This window comes from Myodes glareolus, chromosome 9 (genome assembly GCF_982192425.1).
Source record: "Myodes glareolus chromosome 9, mMyoGla1.1, whole genome shotgun sequence".
NCBI lineage: Eukaryota > Metazoa > Chordata > Mammalia > Rodentia > Cricetidae > Myodes > Myodes glareolus.
This window is the reverse complement of record NC_142034.1, coordinates 68,749,844-68,766,092: the sequence shown is the minus strand read 5'-3', so window position 1 is coordinate 68,766,092 and position 16,249 is coordinate 68,749,844. Positions and strand designations below refer to the sequence as shown.

Here is a 16,249-nt window from a genome sequence, read left to right as displayed (position 1 = left end):
TTTGGGAAATTAGGAAATGACTCCACCAGACTGGCCTGTGGATCAGGTTTTGGTTGATCATTGATGTAGGAGGCTCTACTCATTGTGGGCTATGCCATTTCTGGGTTGGTGGTCTTGGATTCTATAAGGAAGCAGGCTGAGAAAGTTATAAAGAGCAAGTTAGTTAGCAGCAGCTCTCTCCTGTGGCCTCTGCTCCAATTCCTGCCTCCAGGTTCTTGTCCAGAATTCTTGCCCTGGTTTCCTTCAGTGATAGCTGATATAAGCTGTGAGGCAAAATAAACCCTTTCATCTCCAAGTTTCTGTTGGCAATAGTGTTTTATTACAGCAAGAGAAACCCTAGCTAAGACGCTGTGCCTTCTTGCCATGATGGACTTTATCCCCCTGAACTGTGAGTCAGAATAACCATCCTCTCTTAAATTGCATGTTCTGTCCTCTCTCTCTCTCTCTCTCTCTCTCTCTCTCTCTCTCTCTCTCTCTCCATGTCATTTATGTTTCTCACCATGATTTCTTTTTCCCTCATTTATTTTTTTGGCAGACCAAATGGTCAACTTATAACCTCCTGGGGTTATTTTCTGCCCCCTCCTTTGGTGGATTCCAATGAGGATCAAGCAATTTGTCTTCTCAGAGGGGGATCCTCCACGATGTCCATCAGAGGAGCCCATGTTGGAGTATTAGAGAATCTGGGTGGGGTGTGATAACCAGGCAGAGCATGTGGCAGACACTGGCTGTCTTTCATGTTCAAAAACGGAGAGCTTGACTTTGCTGCTTCCTAAACCGCATCCCTTCGTGTCGATCTGTCTCCCAATTGCCTCTGAAGCAAACCTTCTGTTATCTATGACATAGCACCCTCCTCTGTGATGATGTTGCCATCCCTGACCTCCATTCACACCTTCCCATAATAGCCTAAGCATTATTCAGAGTCCACTCCACGCATATGACGGCTCCCACATGGGTCTCTCCTTGGTGGCTCCTAGCTAGACCTTCATGTTTTAAGATCTGCAGGGTCATGGAGAGACCAGTGTTACCTTCTTCCATAGAGAAAAATGAGCATCTGTGTCTGCTACAAAAGGGCCGTCCTTTCTGTTTGTACACTACATTGCCAGGCCGAAGTATCCCCATTCTCTATTTCAAAGCCAAGCTGTCCCTGGTTTCTGCCTTTGATGTCCGACTTTGCTTCCGTGCCATGTCCCAAGTACAGCCATGGTGTGAAGGTCTCGGAATCATTACATCCTCATTTCCCTCCCTCCCAGTTATCACTGCCAGGGAGATCAGCCAGCTTGCTCTATGTCCACTGATGTCTTAGTTTCTTTTTCCTCCTGTGCTTTCACAGTGTCACCATGGCCTCTCAAATCAGGTGATTGGGGGTGTGGGAGTGGAGTTGAGGGGCTGCTTCAGTGGTGAAGGTGCTGACTATGTAAGCATGAGAACCGGAGTTTTGGTCCCCAGCACCCACTTCAAACCGCAGCTGTGGTAGTGCCTCACAGTTTTACTGCATCTCGCTTAAAGCAGCCACGGCATCCCTGCTCACCACGAGCCCATTTAGAAAAAAAATGTGGCTACCAAGAAACTGTGCTAAACTCTATTCTTTTGTGTCTAGAATTCTTTTTCAAGCCCTCTCAGGTTTTACACCTGAACACTTTCAACCACGTTGAAGTGCCAATTTGTTGTAGGAGGCTGCTTGTTTGTCCCGGCTGCCCAGAACCAAAATAACCACACAGAAACTGTATTGATTAAATCACTGCTTGGCCCATTAGCTCTAGTTTCTTATTGGCTAATTCTTACATACTAACTTAACCCGTTTCTATTAATCTGTGTATTGCCACGTGGCTGTGGCTTACCAGGTAAAGTTCCGACGCCTGTCTCTGGAGGGGCTCCATGGCTTCTCCCTGACTCCCACCTCTTTCTCCCAGCTTTCAGTTTAGTTTCCCCCACCTAGTTTTGTTCTACCCTATCAGGCCAAGCCAGTTTCTTTATTAACCAATGGTATTCACAGCATACAGAGGGTACTTTCATATCACATGCCTATAACCCCAGCACTTGGTGAGGAGGCAGAGGTAGGAAGATCATTGGGGCTTGTTGGCTGCCAGCCTAGTTAAAAATATAAGTGACTTCCAGGCTCACTGAGAGAGCCTGGCTCATGGAAAGAAGGCAGAGAGCAATAAAGGATGACAGCTGATGTCTCTCTGGCCTCTGTATGCGTACATGAACTGTGTCCATGCACACACATGCCAACATCAAGGAAGCCTGCTAAGCAGGCGCCGAGCAAGACTGCAAGGATGTGTTTATTCTCTCTCTGCTCTTGACCGTGGATGCGATATGACTGACGACTTGGGTTTCTGCATGGAATCCCCTCAAAAGCAGACTGTAACTTGGTATGTCAGCTGACCAAATCCTTCCCTCCCTCGGTTGCTTTTGGTCAGGGTATTTGACCACAGAAATGAGACTACAGCACACTTTGTTCTGAAAACCCCTTCTCTCTCCCAAATTTGTGCTATATCATCTCTCTTTTCCTTTTCCTTTTTTTCCTGTTTTTAGTGCTAGGTTGTTCCTTGGGCTCTCTTGTTGCTAGTTAGTTGTTCAGCCACTGATCTCTAACCTCAGCCCTCTTTTTACTTTAAAAATAATTTATTTTTGTTTTATGTTGTACGAGTGTCTTATGTTGTACGAGTGTTTTGCCTTTATATATGTCTGCACACCACATGCACGTAGTGCTCTTGGAGGACAGAAGTGGGTGCTAGATTCCCTGGAGCTGGAATTACCAATGGTTATGAGCCACCACGTGGGCTCTGGGTATTAAACCAAGTCCTTTGGAAAAGCCGTCAATGATGCTGAGCCATTTCTCCAGCTCTCTCTTTTCACTACTTAAGATGGTGTTTTGTTCTGTTTTGTCCAGGATAGCCTTGCAGTTGTGACCCTCGTGTCTCAGGCCATCCCTCCCCCATGGCTGGATGGCAGGTGTGGATCAGAACTATCTGGCGTCTGAGCCCCATGCTTCACACCACTCTTATGTTGTGTCGTTGGTCTCCCTGCTATTCTGGTAGGTTCTAGACATGGGTCACCAGCTCTTATTCTGACATTTGCAGCCCTAACACGGATGTTGATTATAGCTAATGTTTACCAGTTGCGTATTCTGCCATGAGTTTTGTGCTGATAGATCAATGCCTGTGACCCCAGTTATTAGAATACACCCTCTGAGGTAAGAACTGTGTTTGCTCCATTTTGGGTGGAAGGACAGAGGCCTAGATAGTGATACCAGTTTCTACAAGTCTCTTAGCTAGAAAGAGACACTGGGGCTCACACAGCCAGTGTAGAACTAGGTCTTCTCGATAGGTCTAGTTCTACCACAGTTAGGTGTTGATTGACTGAATCTTTCCCTGAGATGCAGCAGTACTGATTCTGTGTTTGAGAAACTCATGGGGGAAGGGTTGGGAGAGAAGGCTCAGTAGGTAAAGTGCTCACCTCCCAACCGTGAAGACCTGAGGTCAGACCCCAGTCACTAATGTAAAAGGCTGGGCATGGTGGCTCATGGAACCCCTGGATCCCTGCAACACTGCACAGGGTAACACTGTAACCCAAGTGCTGAGAGCACAGAGACAGGTGGATCCCAAGGACTTGCTGGCCAGGCAGTCCAGCCAAGGTGCCATGCTCCAGGTTCAGTGAGAGACCATGCCTGAAACAACAAAGTAGAGCAGAGATCTAGGAAGGCAGTGCCACGCGAGCCTCTGGTCTTTATGTGTGTAACTGGGTAGCTACACGACTCCCACACACAAAATGCGTGGACATAAAGTGTGGGAGGGAGAAGAAACCTTTGGAGGTGATCAGTGAGGCTGAATCGAAAGACAGAAAAGTGATGGGGATCTTTGAAGAGACAGGAAACCCTCTCCCTGGGGTAGAGCTTGCCTTTCCTGCTTGCTGAGAATAGCAAACCTCCATTCAACACAACCAACAAAACCAAAGTCACCTGCAGAGGTAGTGCTTGCCTGCCTTCCTGAAGACATCTCAACCAGGATGCCGATGACAGGTGGTGCTTATTCGGGACCAGGCCATTTGTAGCCTTGAGTTCATGTGACTAACATGCCTCTCTCGCCCCTAAATCTAAACAGAACTCTCCATAAAACCACCCTACAAACGTACAAACATTCCTTGTAATAAGACAGACACAATGACCAGCTCATGCATTCCTATTTAATTTTTAAACTTTGCTTTGTTGTAAATGGAAGTCTTTGTGCATGGTAACCTACAAAACCCTATCGCTGGCCTTTAGGAAGACATCTGAGCTCAGCTCCCTTCTGAGAAGTGACACCCGTGCTTTGGGTGCTGTTTTTCCTAGATGCTCTCTCTAAATGCCCATGCTTAAAGTGCATCTTCTCTCTCATCTCCACTCCATGAGCCTGCTAATTTTGCTTTGTTCTAACTTGTCTTTAAATTATTCCTACAGAGCAGTCAAGGGCCTCGTTTTCTCTGAGTGGAGGGCCCTGAGGAACATCTCAGCCTCCTGGTGACATCACTGGGCTGCTTCTCTTTACCACCTGTGACAGTGGCTTTGTTCACAGCCTTGGCCCTAAGCACAGTATTTTAGGAATATGGTTGTTGCGATTAGTTTTAATTGTCAACCTGAGAACCTATATTCACCGGGAAAGAGAGTGACTAGATTAGGTTGACCCATGGGCATGTTGGTGGGATTGCCTTGATCACCTTAACTGATGTGGAAAGACCCAGTCTGAAAGTGGGTAGAAATATTCTCAGGACCTACTCACAGTCCCCTGCATCATATTTCATGGACTCAGTGGCTTTCTAAAAGTGTGGAGGAAGAATCCACAACTCCTCCATGCTTGCAGACTTTATTCTTCAAAGCCAGTACCACTTGGATGACACTGGAATTCCAGGGTCCTGGACTGTATAGAGATAGAGAAACTTAGCTGGGCAGTAGACATATATGTGTTCACCCTCTTTGTTTTTCATGGTGAAATTGTGAGCTCTCGACTGTGAGTGTGACTAGCTGTCTGTTGCTGCCTTGACTCCCCCACAAAACCTGGAACTGTGCGCTGTAAACCCTTTCTTCCACTATGGAGTTGCTTTGTCAGGGTTTTTTATCCAGGTGACAGAAATGAAGTTAGGACAGCGGTGATCTCCAAATCAATCAAGTTGTATAGATTGATAGATAGCCTTTTAATGTCACTCATACTTCAATAAAAAATTTTAAAAAGAAATAGACGATGCAAATGGGAGATGAACAGGTTTACAGATCGTCTCAGTAATGTCAGGACCTGGTTGGTCATCATCAGAGCTCACCGTCCAGCTTGGCATCTACTGTCGTGGGTTTCTTGCACATCCCACCCCACGTGGCTGCTGTTTCCCGAGGTTTTCCATTCCTAGCTTCTCAGAAGAGCAGAGCTACCTCACCCAGCCCATCAAAGCACTTCTCCAGCAAGGACCAAGAGGGGCCTGCTCTGAGCATCCGTGGGCTGTCTTTATCCGAGGTTACCCATTCTTCCTTCCAATGGGCCTTTGGGGAACCTGGTGCCATTCAGACCTTAGAGACAAGGATGTTGAAGCTCTTCAAAGAAAATTAAATTGTGTGAGTGCTGCTAGCCAGCAGAGGGCAATAGGTCAGTTTAGGTTCCTTTGATCGCAAAGTTGATTTTCTGTTGTGGAGTGGTCTTCAGAGTGTAGAGATTCTGACACCCCCGTTTCTGCAGGGCATGTCCTGAAGTTCTTACCGCTTGCTACTTGTTTACACTTTGAAATATATTTATTAAATAATTATTTCTAAGTTTTCATACAACTAATGTTGCATGTAGAGTTTATCCTCCCTTTGCTGTCTGCTCTCCATTTTCTTGTGCCCCATTCCTGTTTGTCCCTTTGTTTCCCTCGACAGTTTTATTTCCACTGCCCCCCCCCACATGCATGCACACACATACAATTTTATGTATGTATGTAAAAATCGAGGAATCACACATAAGATGAGTTCAACTCAATATGGCTACCCCCATTTGTAGCAATTTTCCTACAAATGGCATAACTTACATCTTTACAGCTGAAAAAAATCATCTATATGCCACCTTGATTTTATCTCCCCTCTGCTGATGGATGCCTAAGTTGGTTCCGTAACAGCTGTTATGAACCATGCTGCAGTAAGCACTGATATGCAGTGACCGGTGACGTATTGACCTGGGGTCTTTTGAGACAATATCAAGGAGTGGCTTAGCTGCGTCACACGGCAGACTGAATTTTGTTTTGTTTTCTTTTGTTTTATAAGCCAGTATACTAATATGGATAGTGGATAGACTAGTTTACTCCCCTTTCTCTGTATCCTCACCAACATTTATAACATTTATTAATTCCTTTTTTTAAAAAAATGACTGCCGTTTTAACTGGGGTGAGAAAGAATCTCAGTATAGCTTTGATTTGTATTTCTTTGTTGGTGAGTGAGGTCAACCTTTTTTTTTTACACACTTACTGCCTATTTGTATTTCACCTTTTGAGAACTATCTTTTCATTTTATTTACTGATTGGGTTGTTTGATTTTGTCGTTTTAGTTGTTTGTACGTTATAGTTTAACGTACTTAATATATATAAGTTTATATATAACCTCTATAGTTATAGAGGTTTATAGTAAACCTCTGTCAGATGTCAGAAGTAATGGATTAATTTTTTTGGCACAGGAAACTTCAAGATAGCACAGCATTGAGTCTGTGGAATGGTTATTAATGACAACTCTTATGCAGGTCTACAAGGAAAAAGAATAAGGAGGAAATACAAAATGTCAAATTTAGAGGGAAAGAGAGCACCACGTGCTTGTGCTGAGAGAGGCTGAAACTGTGAGGTTAGCACCACCAAGGAGAGTGGGCCTCCTGGTCTGCACTGGGCAAGGGCAAGGGAGGCCCAAGGGCAAGAACTCACCTGGCTAAGCTCCCAGGTTGTGAAAGGAAGATGCCTAGGGAGTTTTCTGCTCCTGAGAAGAACCGCAAACAAAAGCTTTTGCTAATGTGGTGCAAGGGGACCAAGGTCCATTCCAAGCTGGCAGCTGCATTTGTTGGTGGTATGGGGACTTTGGAAGATAGATTAAAGCTTTTTGCATTATGATATGGTCAGATTATAGGGACCAAGGAGTGGATTTGAATGGAAAATCTGACTCGGGAATGATGTCACCCACAGTGGACTGGGCCTTCCTATATCAGAGAAAAATCAAGACAGTGCCTCACAGACATGACCAGAGGCCAATCCGAGCTGGGCAATCACTCAAATAAGACTTCCTTCTCAGAGAACTCTAGGTTATGATAAGTTGACAGCTAAGGCTAATTAGGTCAGGGAAGTTACATCAGCCCGTTCTGAAAGCATGGGCTCCTCTTCTGTTTGGAGGTGGAGAGAGTGAAAGGCATTGAGGAGATGTGGGTGGGTTCAGAGATACTGAAACAGAGCGAACCAGAGATGTCTACATGGGTAAGTGAAGGTTACAATGAGGGCAGGATGAATCCTCTGTTCTCCTAAGCTTTGTGAACAATCTCAGAGTTATCTCCATGAAAAGAAGAGGCATTAGGAGGAATCCCAGGGTGAACGCAGGCAGGCTGTGAGAACAAGCAAGTCTGGCTTGCAAGATTTTAGATTCCCCTGCTCAGCAACAGTGAAGTCATGTTGGGAAAGGAATTCTTCCCTTTGTCCTTTTCAAAGCATCTTTCAATTTGGTCCCAAATGCCACCTCATTAAAGCTTGCCGTTCTCGGTTCCCAGCAGAGAGAGTAAGGAGACCACGGTAGACTTTCTCAATGCCTTGTTTTTGCTGCATAATTTTCTTTTCTCTTTCTAGTGATGAACTTCTATTAGAGATATAATAAAAGTTTACAATTTTGTGTGGAATGTGCATAATTTAAGGATAAATAATTGGTTTCATTTGTAAAAGCTGACAGAAGTCACAGTGAGTGGGACATGGGAGTGACAAATCCCTGGTCAGATGGGCAGGGATGGGTGAAACTTGATTGACAGGCATCCAATTCAAGCTCTGTTTTAAAGTATTACTCACGTGCATTTTATTTTGTTCAGACTCTGTCTACCATAGGTGCGCATGTATCTAAGGAAGTCAGAAGAGGGTGTGGAGTTACAGGCAATGGTGAGGAGCCTAATGTGGGTGCTAGGAACTGAACTGGGGTCCTCTGAAAGATCAGTACAGGGTTTTACCTGCTGAGCCATCTCTCAGCCTAGTTCCATGGCTAGGTAATTAAGAAGTTGGACTTGTCTTTTGACCGAGTTGGAAATCAGAGTTAAGTGAGAAACAGTTGAGCAGCCCCTGCTGGTGTGTGCAGAGGTCTCCGCACAGTGGGAAAAATGGCAGGGGGCTCCAGGATGGAGCAGTTTGCTTAAGGAAGGAATGACAGCTGTAGCCCTGGGCGTCCCACTTGTAGTAATAGAGACAGGGTGATTCCCTGGAGCACTTTGTAAGAGCTTCCACTCACAACACTGATGTTGTTACAGGAGCCTGCGGCAGCATGTTGCTCACCTACAACAGGAGAGTTGGATGGATGTGTCTGTGACTCGGTTGTCTTTGTTTGGTTCCTGTAGAGCCTTCTTGCTTCCCAAGATAGATGCAGTCCAATGACCCTTTACACAGCACAGGATGTGAAATGAAGCGCTCAGGACAAAAGGTGCCACACCCACGTTAAAGAATCTAGGATGCTGATGGACTGGCTAAAACTTCAGTGTAGAGAGATAGTGTGTTCCAGAGCCAGAGCCAGTCCTCCTCGGTCTGTCTTTAGTGTCCTTAATAACCAGTCATTGCCTCCCTCTGTGGCCTTCTAGCCCCCTGACTAGCAGGTAAAATCTTGTGGAATATGTTGATAGAGACCTACCTTCCCCCAGTTCAGAGCTGAGTTTATCATCAGCATTGATGGCCTATGGCAGAGTTACCTCTGCCTTACTAGACCTGCCTACCTGATGATTCCAAGGATATATTTGGAAAATTTTTTCATTTCTGACTTTCTTTGTTCTGTTACTAGAAAAATTTCATGAAACCTTCGTTCAGTTTGGTCATGGCCACTCCTGTTTGACTCTAGACTCTTACGGTCTTTGTGGTAGGAGCTGTGTTTGTTGACAAACTCTGCCCCTGGTTGTTACGGCTCAAATAGCTGCAGTGTCCCTGCTGGCGGCCCAGCTGTCCCAGTTTCATATCTGACTCTCTCTCTCTCTCTCTCTCTCTCTCTCTCTCTCTCTCTCTCTCTCTCTCTGTGTGTGTGTGTGTGTGTGGAGACAGTGTGTGCAAGGCAGCTGCTGCCGTCACCAAGGGATGTGAGCCAAGTTCCTACTCTCCTTGAAGCTTGAGATTATTCCTGCTCTGCCAGACCATGTGGATATGTAGTCCTGGCTGGTCTCAAACTCACAGCAATCCCTCTGCCTCAACCTCCCAATTTCCCTTTTCAGTATTTCCCCCATTGACCTCCCTGACACCAGACAGAACTATACATCTTTCCAAGGACACCCCTTGCTGGCCTTTGTCCCCCATTCCTTTCTGTGGTCCCTCTTTATGTGATACCGTTCCTTCCCACTGACCACTCATACACTGCTGAGTGCCCCTGACCACCACCATCCATCCTCTTTCAGGGTTCCTGCTGTATGGTCTCTTTTCTCTGGCGCGAGGCAGGTCCTATTTTCCTGACCAGCCTGCTAGCTGTAACCGTGTCCTGTTTCAAGAAGTACTTCACTGAATTTCCCAACAGAGCTGTGTTCCAAGTATTGTGATTTCATAGTCGAGGAAACTGAGCACAGAGAACTTAATAGCCCAGGGTCCCACTGCTGGCATTCAGCAGAGGGAGGGTTTAGATGCATGGCTTGAGGACTCCAAAGCTTGACCACTGATACACCTTGACCACTGTATGCCCAGTGGCATCCTGCCTTATCCTAAATGAGATGGATCGCAGGAGCTCTACCCAGTCCATCTTGAGTTCCTGCAGAGATCCAGCATGTCTGAAGTAAAAGTAAACACGGGGATGCCTTTCCCTCAGTGCCTGGGGTGTGGGTAGCTGAGTTTGGCTATGACATTTGGGTTGGCTATGGAGTTCCTACTATAGTAGCCGTGGCATGGCCATGAGACAACACTGAAGGGGAAGGACACCTGGGTGAGGCGTTTCGTATTTTTTTTATGCTTTGATACAGGAAGCATGACCAGGCAGAGCAGGAATAATCTCAGGCTTCAAGGAGAGTAGGAACTTGGCTGGCTTCCCTTGGTGACGGCAGCAGCTGCCTTGCACAGACTGCTCCTACAGGAACACCATAAATTTCAGGACCATGGTCTTGACAGCCAGCCACAATGTGATGGAAAGGCTGACAGCAACCACTGTGGAGCCTCTGGTGGCTACTTACTGCATGGCCCTCTCATCCATCACACCGGACAGAGAAGCCATACAAAGGCTATCATTTTCTCTTCCAAGGAAGACTGGCGGGACGTTTAGATTCCAACTGCTCAGAGGCATTCATCTCTGAGCAAGATTAGGATTTACCCAGGGTGTATGTCACAGAGAATCTGGCCCCTGATGTCTCAGGCAGGACCTCACTGGACTCCATTCATTCTCGGGAGTTCCTTCCTGAATGAGCAAGTTGCTGTGTCTTTCTTAATCTTGTTTTATCCCCCACACAATGCGTATGGAATGCAGTACCTCGCTCACTGGGCTATATCCCCCAGTAGTCTCCCTCTACTTTGTATGTTGAGACAAGGCATCTTGCTAAACCCAGATATCACAGACTTGCAGTCAGCTTGCTCCAGGAATTCCCTGTCTCTGCTTCACCAACTCTGGGATTCCTGGAAGGCTGTCACAGCTGCCCAGCCTTGTATTGTGGGCACTGGGGATCTGAACTCAGGCCTTCACAAGTGTTGGCACAGTCGGTGTTTCATTGGCAGAGTCAACTGCATTTTCTCCTCGTTATTTGAAGTCAACAGCCTATCTTAGCTTCCACAGTGGCAAGACACCTCTCAATCAGTCTTTCTGGCGTTCCCCCTGGTGGCCTTCTGGGGGGCACCAGAGTTGGTGGTGCTCAAACCTACTTGTAACCATCAAACACTTGGTTGTAATTTTTCTTCTTTTTATGACTTGATAAACAATGATGGGGTGAATTTTGTTGTCCATATCTCTTGGAATACTTCCTAGGAAATTCTTACCAAGAAACTGTTGAGTCAAAGGGAGGGTGGTTTTTTTTTTTTTTTTTTTTTTTTTACTATTTTCTCATTGCTCTAATGTTTCCTTACAATGTTTAGAGATTAACATTCCAACCTACAGGGCAGGAGAGCCGCCTTGCTCACAGGTTTCCTTCTTGTGCCTTAGTAGTCTCGTAACACCCGTTATCAAGTAAGTGGACTGAACACTATTTCCTCCAAATCCCACTTTGAGCTTGATACTTTACAAACCCCTCGGAATTCCATATGTTCCCGTGGTGAGGTCTATACTTGTCTTCCCTCCTCTGTCACTTGTGAGGCTGGGGAAGCCACAGATGTTTGAATGTGTTTAGTAAAGATTTCTTCCTTTTAAATTACCTAAAAATGAAAAGCCAACCCTGTATTTTTCCAGTTAATCAAAGCTGCCAAAGCTGAAATCTAGGAGGAAGGTATGAGAGAAAGGGGGGAAAAGGAGAAGGAGGAGGAAACAAAGAAGAGGAAGGAGAAGGGAGCAGAAGAGGAGGAAGAAGAGAGATAAGAACGAGAATGGCTGGAGGTATTTGCCTTATTTACAAGGTCTAGGCTCATTCTGGTCTCATTTCTTTCTCAGCCCCTGAACAGGGGTTCAGGTCTTCTTGTTTGCAGAGCTTGTCTCTACAGCACACAGCCAGAATCAACTGCCTTCTGGACAGAACGAAACGAGAAAAAAAGAGAAAGTGAACTGCAGGCCAGCATTCCCAGGCCCCTGTTCTCTGATCCACCCGGACATGAACAAGGGGCCTCACACATCCTTCAGTCACACCTTCCCTGTCATGATGGACTGCGCTCCTCTGTGTGTGGAGCCGCAGCAGACCCTTCCTCTTTTAAGTTGCTTTTTGCCAGGTTCTTGGTCACGGTAATAAGAAGAGTCACCGATACTGACGTCTTGCCCTGTAATATGATAAAACCAAGTTGGCGATAACGAAGCAGCCCCCAGAACAGCCCCAGGTGACACTCATGGAGCCCTCTTATGCGGATGGCCTCCGTAGGCTCCGCACAGATTTGTAGGGTGGACGCGGGCAGCAAACTCTCCACACGTGACAGATAAAGCAGATGACACTCAGGTTAGAGGGCTATTGCTTGGATGCAGTTAAGTTCCCATGACAACCACGTAAAAGTTCCCTTAAAGCCGCGACACCTCACCGAGTCCCTCACACTGGTTGCCCCTCACACCAGCCACAGAGGATGCTTCTCTTCTCGCTGTTTTCAGTGTGCTGCCATTTTGTCTCTGAGACAGGGTCATCCTTGAGCAATGTTGCCCGCCCTCCTTTGCTAGCTCTTCCTACTCCTTCAGGTGTATAATAGTTTCTCGTATGTTGCTGGGACAAAAGTATCTGACAGGAAATGTTAGGAAAGAATGGTATATTTTCACTCAAGGTTCCAGGCGACTGCTCATAATGGTGAGGAAGTCATGGTGGCAGGAGCAGGAAGTGTCCAGTCCCATTGCATCTGCAGCCAGGAAGCAGAGAGCAGTGCATGGAGTACTCAGCTCCCTCTCTACTTTTCATGCGGTCCAGGATCTCAGGCCATGGCTTGGCACTACTCACAATCAAGGTGGGTCTCCTTACTTCGAATAACCTCATCTAGACAACCCTTCCCAGCCATGTTTTGTTTCCATGGTGATTACAAATTATGTCAAGTTGACAATCAAGATTAGCCATCACAAGCTGCTATCTCGCAGGGGTTTTAAAATAGGGCCATGGTCTCTCTTACACTGTGCCCATTTCCAAGAGGCTGCATCCTTTCTCTTGAAACTGCACATGACCTCTCTGACTGAGCATCTGATGGAAATGATGCTGTGTGGTGACTTCTGAGGTGGGGTATAATTACCACACAGTTTCCACCTTCATCACTGGGGCATCTGTCCTTGGATCCCCAAGCTGCTCTCTAGGGAAGCCATGTTTGTGCATAAGAGCCCATATACAGAGACCCTGGTCAGCGGCTGTGCTCCTAATAGCATCTATGGCTGGCCTTGTCTTCCCCACCATGATGGACTGTACCCCCTGGAATGTTAAATCAAAATAAACTTTCACCCTTTAAGCTGCTTCTTTTCAGATATTTGGTTAACAGCAAAGATAGATGTATGTGAAGTAATATCGGGAGGGCCATGTAGAAGGCTTTTTAAAGGACTATATAGCTCACAGACAGGCACTTTCCCTGTATTCTGCATACAGTATATATAGAAAATATATATTTTTTCACTTTGAAAGTGGGTAACACAGCGCCTACTTTGTGCCTAGCTAGTGTTATGTCTGCAGTATATATTATGTTCCAACGCTCTGCTGGGTTGATTTGAGTAGATATTATCACCTTTTTAAAAATGGTTTCTACATTAAGACAATATCATATTACGTGGAGAGTCTTTATATTCCTGGCCCTTGATTTCACATGAGTGGTTCTTTGCCAGGGAAGATCAGGGCTCACAGACAATAGTCTCTTCCTTGATTGAGATGCTGGGAAGTTGCCCAGTGAGGCTCAAGGAGAACATGGAGTACAGGTTGGGCTGCACACTGCTGAGATGCACACCTGTCATCAGTGATAGCTGCTATGGTGATGGAACTCTAGACTCAACACACAGCATTTGGGAGGCTTACGCTGACTTTTTACCAAATTTCTTGCAGCTTCCAACAGCAGAAACAAATGGTTTCCAGTGTGTGGGAACAAGAAAGATCTTATCATTTTGATTGATTGAAAATCAATTCCAAGAACAACCTTGACTTTAAATCAACCTGACACCTCAGTTTACAGATTAAGTGAGATCTTCAAGGGAGAGACTGGCCAGGGTTACAGAGGACATTAACAACCCTCCTCGTTGGCTTCAACTGTTAACTTGACACAGCCTAGAGCCATCTGAAAAGGAAGTCTCCACATTAACATTTGCCCACATCAGAGTACTCCATCAAACATCCATGGGCATGTTTGTGGGGGGTTGTCTTGATTGACGATTGGTGTAGGAGGGCCCAGCCCACTATAGGTGGTGCCATTCCCTAGGCAGGTGGTCCTGGGCTATATAAGAAAGCTTAGTATGGGCCCGTGAGTGAGTTCCTCTATGGTTTTTGCTTCAAGTTCCTGTTCTGATTTCCTCAACGACGGACTGTAGCCCAGAAGTGTAAGCCTATAAACTCTTTCCTTCCATAAACTGCTTTTTGTCAGCAACACAAAAGGGACAAAAAGCAGCGCCTGATCTGGGACACGGCTCCAGGTCTGCTGACGCTTAGCTGCGTGCCTTTCCTGTCGTCTGCAGAGAGGCCCAGTTTGCACAGCTCTTCTTCACCCTTCCATGCAGTTTTAGAGGTAGCCCTGCATCCCCATCCTAAAGAAACACCTTCGGGGTCTTAAGGGGCGTCACTAGGATCTGAGCCCGGTTATCTAATCTCTAAATTTGCTTTCTATGCTACTGTGGACGGTGGGAATTTTAGCCATGATAATGACCGTCCCTGTTACTCTCATATACTTAGTTTTTGCCCACTATAGGCAGAAAGCTTACAAAGACTTGGTGAGTGGTGAGGCTTCATGAGCAGAGCAGGAAGTGGGCATCATTAGTGCCAGTGAGTCTGGCACCTTAATGAGATGCTCAGAGATGTGCATGTAGATACAAAAGGCCTAAAGTGAAAGTTTTAACAATCAGATCAGGACCATCTGGATCCTGACCCCCAGTGGCCTGTGTTGTCTTGCACAGACATCGGGAGTGAACACCTAATGACCCAAGGTGCCTAACACAAATGGCTTCTCTCAAGAAAGACGGCATAAGCTGTGCAATTTATTACTTAACAAGTTAATGCGAGATCTGCTTGTCCCTCAGATCCAGGCCCACACAGGAGATCCGTGATGGAAGAGTCAAGAACTTCCCACTTAATGACCGTCAGAGAACTTCCAGCCCCTCAGTGGTGCCGTCGCATCTTGTAGAGCTTGCTGGCTGCTTCTTTCCAGTGTGTTTCAATAAATTCTGATTTGTGTCTTTGGTCAATTCTTCCTGGTTCTTGGGTCACTGGCTTTCCCTGTTCTATTTCCCGAGGCAGTCAGTGCCTTCAGTGGTTTTACTAACACTGTCAGCAGTGGTTTCCTTCATAATCACACCAGGGCTTAGGTGAACAAAATGGCTGCAATGACCAAAAAGGCACATATACATTTTATTATTTATTTACCAATCATAAAACCAAGAAGTTCCCCAGAAAAACTCTCCTCTAGTCTCAATGGCCAGGATTGGGTTATCTGACCACTCTTGAACAATTTTTGGTAAGCAGAACTGACTACCTGCTCTCCCGAGACCCATTAAGACACACTTCTGGGATGGCAAGGCCTCTGCTGAGAAACATAGCCAGAATGTTGTAACCCATCTCTCTGATAGGGAGGAATATATTCTACAGGGACACTTGTGCCTCTCTCTTTGGTCATCAGACTATTCAAATAATGGACTCCAAAAGATTAGAATTTTCCCAGGACTCTCCTATTGGAAGAAGAAACAGTTGAAGTCCTAGGGGCGACCAGAGGAGGAACTTGTCTATGGGGCAGACTTTTATTTTGTCAGATGACCTGGTGGGAGAGCTGTGGAGCTAAGACAAGGGTGAGCAGGAAGGCATCTTGGTTACTTTTTTATTGCTCTGATAAAACACCTTGACCAAGGCAACTTCTGAAACAAAGCATTTATCTGGCTTAAAGTTCCAGAGTCCATGATGGCAGAGCAAAGGTGTGGAGGCTGGAGCTGAAAGCTAAGAGTTCACATAGCTTGAGCCCTGAGCAGGAGTGAAAGAATGGGAAATGACTGTATGGTTTTGAAACCCCACAGCCTTTTCCCAGTGACACACTTCCTTCCGCAAGGCCATGCCTCCTCAACCTACCCAAACAGTTCAGCCAACTAAGACGAAGTTTTCAAATATCTGAGCCTAATGAAGGTGAGGCTTTCTTAGTCAAAGCACTGTTGTGTCAGAGGCTCTGGGTCGGGACTGTTTAGATAGGTTTAGTTCTTGTCTTCTATTTAACCATGCCCTCACATCAGCATACCAGAAGATGGTTTTAGGGGGTCATTGGATCTCTTTGCCCTCTCACCAATGTAGGCAGATTGATTAAATCTTTT

At 46.0% G+C, this 16,249-nt stretch overlaps 1 long non-coding RNA gene across 1 annotated transcript; it reads left to right on the top strand.

Annotated features, from left to right (window-relative positions):
• The first annotated feature begins 12,557 nt into the window (after nucleotides 1–12,557).
• LOC125402697 (uncharacterized) lies at nucleotides 12,558–15,142 on the top strand. The gene is made up of 2 exons (XR_007232712.3): nucleotides 12,558–12,729; nucleotides 14,978–15,142. It is a non-coding gene; the product is annotated as an uncharacterized LOC125402697 (long non-coding RNA).
• Nucleotides 15,143–16,249: the final 1,107 nt, after the last annotated feature.